Source organism: Triticum dicoccoides, chromosome 3A (genome assembly GCF_002162155.2).
Source record: "Triticum dicoccoides isolate Atlit2015 ecotype Zavitan chromosome 3A, WEW_v2.0, whole genome shotgun sequence".
Taxonomy (NCBI): Eukaryota; Viridiplantae; Streptophyta; class Magnoliopsida; order Poales; family Poaceae; genus Triticum; species Triticum dicoccoides.
In genome coordinates, this window is record NC_041384.1 from 25,160,595 (window position 1) to 25,166,251 (window position 5,657).

Genomic DNA, 5,657 nt, shown 5'->3' on the forward strand with positions numbered 1-5,657 from the left:
GAGCTATCCGAATGGCCTCCGTCTCCATATATCTTGCCTGTTTTCTCATCAAAGACGTGTTGTTGGGAGATGCGGTCGTTTTCTCGACACGGGGATGCGGCTGGCACGGTGGCAGAGACACGAGCACATTCCTCCGGTTACCACAAACTCCATTCTGTTGATATATACATAGTTTTTGTTTAGTTGTCATCCCACTAAAAATACTTTTAATAATTATATTAATTTCTAATAAGGTTTCCTGCAAACAATTTGATTTTGCAGAATATCTATGTCTGAAGATAGTTACACTGTTATTAAACCACCAACAGGTGTCCGAATGTACTACCCTTATCTGGGAAGATCAGAAAAGGGGGTGTGCTTAGCATCATTTGTTGAGAGTAGTAACATTCGCGTTTTTATCCTGAATGAATTTTGTGGTAGGACAGAGTGGATCTTGAAGCATGACTACGACCTTAAGCCCGTGAGAGCGTTTTGCCAGCAAATTCATGGACCATGGATCTTAGAAGACATTAACTTTCATTTCTTTCCTCCAGAAGAGATCAATGAGAAACCAGTAGCTGAACAGAACTTTGAATGGGACTCCGACAATGACGATTTTGATGATAGCAGAGACGTGGTTGAAGCATCTCCTGGTGGATATTTTGACATTGAGATACTTGGATTTCACCCATATAAAGAGATTCTCTTTTTTAGTAGATCAGAGACTTGTAAAGAAAATGCCATGGCATTCGCCTATCATTTGAATAGCTTTAAGGTAGAAAGCTTAGGTAGCATATACCCAAAGGATTATGATAGTTTCGACTCCGGCCTTACTAATGAAAGTCAGGAGATTAAATCTTTTCCATACACACCATGTTCTTGGATCGAACAGATCCCAATCTAGAAACTCATCCCAAACATGATTATATATACTATGTTTTTCTTTGGATCTTTTTCTATTTGTGAGTGCCATTATCATTCTTTATTTATTACTACTAGTGATATATCTTGTTATCGGCTAGCTAGTTTCTCCATTTAAATCACACATGTGCGGATTATACGCAGCCTCCTCCCCAATTAGGGTTTCTCTGCCTCCGATCGGTGGCGCCATCGCCGGTCCACCTCGTCTCCAGCGGGCTTATGTTCATGGCAGCGTGGTGGATCCTTGCCTTTGCCGGCAGGAGGGCTCCGTTTTTAGATGTGTCTTCGAGATTTGTTTGGGTTTGTGTTCTATTCAGGAAGCCGAGACGGCTGCGGCTCCCTGAAGATGGAATAAGGTTCTCCCCACCTAGCCTCCATTTCGATGGTGGGTCTAGTATCATCGGTGGGCGTGTGGAGGTGTGTCTCCACTGGATCTGTCCTTGGTGGATTTGCTCGGATATGTTCGTCGTTCCTCTACCACTACTAGCAAAAGGCCTACTAGTGGCGTACTTGTTTTCGCTACTAATGGCGCACTACAGGTGCGCCACTAGTACCACGCCATTAGTATTTTTTTACTAATGGCGCACCACAGGTGCGCCATTAGTATCTGGTATACTAATGGCGCACCACGCAGTGCGCCATTAGTATAGCCCACGGTGCGCCATTAGTATGCCTCCCAGGGGGTCATATTTACACATGTGCTTTGGCATACTAATGGCGCACTGGTGGATGATGCGCCATTAGTGTGCTCGGGCTTACTAATGGCGCACACTAATGGCGCATTATGTGGTGGTGCGCCACTAGTATGAATATTATGCATTATTTTTTTCTTTTCTGATATTTTCATAGGTTACAAAATATATTATTGGACAGAATTTAGACAACACCACACAGCAACAGCAGATTCATCGAATACAATAGAAGATTAGTCTCCGAATACAATTCATCATATTAGTCTCCGAATTCAAAAGACCGAACAAAGATAGAACACTACAAGTCTCGGGACCGCGAGTAGCGAGTTTGTCGGAAGTAATACTAATCCTAACAAGTCCTACTAATCATCATCATACAACTTCTACTCGTTATTAATAACAAGTCATACAATCATCATCTTGATAGTCATCGAACCAACCCTACTTAATTATTCTTAGCACATGATCATCAGTATTAGGCAGGACCTAAATACCCTATTTAAGGTAAAATAGCATAAAACAATATAGATTCTGACTCTCCATTATGGAGAATGGAGATCATCCTGTCTCCAATTCTTGTGCTTCGCTTTCTTTTGCTTCCAAGAACCTCCTTACGACTGTCCATACATTTTTTCCATCCATTGATTTTCATGTCTCCACTTGTTTTAGAAATCTTATATGGACAGTTGAGATTCGTAGGATGACCTGGCTGTATGTTCAGAACATTAAGGCTACCTTTCTGATACATCAAATGAGGCACATAATTCTCTGGGATTATCTGTTGAAAAACATAGTAATAACTTCATAATTAGCAATGATGTACTAGTTTTAGAAATATGCAAAAGATGCACGGATGTCGTAATAGTAAAAAATCTTACCAGGGTATCTCCATGGTAGTTACCGTAGTTGAACACATGCACTAGTGGGACGTATTGACCATAATGTTGAGGAGTTTGATTGTAGATATTGTAATTCTCAACGTCAGTACAAAATCCGACCAGATGATTTTCCTCCTTGTAAGTTGTTAATTCGGAACCATCGGTGTAGTGGGTTTTGTCTACCATCTCCCGCACATTCTTTGAACAATGAAAATAAGTTGTCAACTATTTTGAAATAAACAATATAAATTAGCTAACAACTATGTTTGAGAAACTCACATAGCGGTAGAATTGGAGGCGTATCAACAAGGACCCAAATGTACATATTGTCTTGCTCGATTTTAGGATCACCAAGATCCATGGTGACAAGCATACTCTCATCAAAACCATACATCTTGCAAAATGCTTCCCAATTTTTGCAACCAAAATGGGTTACGCTCCCAGAATTATACAGATTTACTTCAAAATCCACATCGTGATGAGTCCTTAGGTGAATTTTCTTTGTTTGAGAAATTTCATGGTTTTCAAAATCCATCCTCTCTAAGACATAGCGTCTTGCATGGCATGAGATAAGCTATACTCGAATTGTAAAAGATGAAAATTACACATTGAAATAGTTGAAGTCATGCTTAATTATGAAAAAACAATTGTCGTCGTTGCGTACCGTTTCAACTTCGAAGGTCTCCTCGAGCTTAATGCTGAAGCGCCAATCATCGTCCAGGTGAGGCCTGTCGCACAGACCTCGATCATCGTGGCACCAGTCGCACTCCCCCGGGAGACTTTCGTCGTCCGATGATGAAATTTCCTACGTTCATAATTCAAAACTACATCATCTCTGTTGGGTCCAATAAGATAATCCACAGTGTAGTGAAGTGAAGTGGTAATTTTGAGAGAAAATGGTTAGGATGGGTGGTTCCTCTTCCAGATTAGGGTTTATCGATGACGAGCAACTGACATTAGTAATAACTATGAGTTGGTATCACACTTCTATATGTATAACAGAAGAGGCAGTTGATCCTACTTAATTAAGTACTAAGATAGCCCGGCCCATGCATTTGTCGCAAGTACCCCATATGTCCTATTTTTAGCAAAGTCATGCTAAAATTCACGAAAAATTTCAGCATGACCTTTGCTAAAACTAGGACATATGGAGTACCTGAATTTGCGGGAACGGAAGTTAATCGACATTCCGGCAAACTCAAAGGCCTCTCGGGGTACCTGCAAAATCATCACGACACAATGGTCGGAGACAAAACCCAGCAAACTAGCACCACATGTGAGAAGTGGGAAAGGCAAACAAGTCAGAGAAGACGCTGGCCAGCCAGCCAGCACAGTAACATGTAAGAGCCAAAATGAACAGTCCATAAAATCCCAACCACAATCTCTAATGGTTGATTTGCATCATATGTATTGTTAATCAAGCTAGCATATTATAGATAGACAGAGAAGCAATTACAGACAAGCTTTGATCATCATATTGGTTGGTGATGACTCATCAAGCTAGCATATTAATCTCTGAACATATGTATTGATCATCAGAGGAAACAAGATTTAAGAAACTGGTGATGACTCATCAAGCTAGCAAGCTGGCTAGTATTATTAATTAGCCAGTGTTGTTAATTACTCTAGTTAGTTAGGGAGGGAGGGGGCTAATTATAAACAGTAGCAGATGCACATTTTTTTCTTTCAAAGCACACCTCTTTGTTTCAGCTATCTATATATCTTGTTCTATGCTGCATTTTTAATTCGTGATGTTAACAAGAGTGTTTGTCAAAAGGAAAAACAAAGTTCATGGCAGTGTAGCTAGCTTCTCATGCATCCCTCTTATTAACTAGTTCCTTTCCCTAATCTTTCTAATTCTCGTAGTTCACAAACTTCACAAGTTGACATATCACATAAAGATGTTTCTATACAATAGTAGAATTGGTAAACAGAGAGAAGAAGAGAGAGTTCATATTACCAACGTCCTGTTCAGCAGCGGAGGGAGTCGACCGTCGGTCGTCCTGTCTTGAGTGTGGAGAGGATGGAGGCAACCGGAGGAACGGCTGGAGTAGCTGAAATTTACCTGATATGTTCCATGAATGTGGAAGAACTATGAGGAAAGAACTTGAAAAAAAAGAATATATATTATAGAATATTAGTATCTTATAGAATATACTCATGAAGTTTCTGAGATCAGAACTTGTTTAGAGATTATCAGTAAAAATGTTCAAAGTTCTACAACGGGCATGGCACTCAACTACAGTGTGAAGAGCATTGTAATCATCTGGAGCAAAAAGGCGAGGAAATGACAGGACATTTCATATCTAGAAACAAAATGTGTGGTTTCTGTAAACATAATAGGATTAGAAAATGCTACATGATGGTTTGTTCAGAAGAGGAATAATCGCAGGATGTAGCATGTATCATGGGGTCAAAACCTGGGACTCCCTATTGTAATTTGATTTTGATTATTAATTTTTCTGTGAGCACATGAATCACAATCTGTGAGCACATGATTGATGAAATTCACTTTATAATTTTTTTCTTTCAAGAAAGGGCTGATAGACTAGTAAACTACAAAGCTCCAATTCTACTAAGGATATAGTGGGGATCGAGCAGAGAGGGAGAGGGCAAGGAGGGAGGAGCAGAGAGGGGGGCGGGGGCTTACGGGCGGAGGAGCAGGGGGGCTTACGGGCGGCGTCGGGACGGTTGCGGGTCGGCGGCGGTCGTTGTCTTGCACCCCGTGCGGTCGTCGGCGGCGGGATGGTTGGGGGCCGCGGCGGCTTGCTGTCCGGTGGGCGGCGGTGGAGCTGCAGTGGTTGGGGGCGCGGGGGCGCACGTAGGGGGGCGGCGTCGTGGGTCGTCGGGGCAACGGCGCGCAGGGGCTGAGAGATGTGAGATGGGATCGGCCGGGGATTGGGGCCGAGATTTTAGTCGTTGGAGGTATAGCAATGGCGCACCACCTAGCGGTGCGCCATAAGTAAGTTTTTTTAGATAGCAATGGCGCATCCCCCCAGCGGTGCGCCATAAATAACTTTTTTTAGCATAGCAATGGTGCACCAGCCAGCGGTGCGCCATAAGTAATTTTATTATTATTATTTTTTGTTGCACTCATTAAATTTGTTATTTGAAAATGTCATCCAATTTGTTATTTTAAAATATAATCAATTTTTTTTGGATTTTTAGTTGCATTCGTTTGTGACGG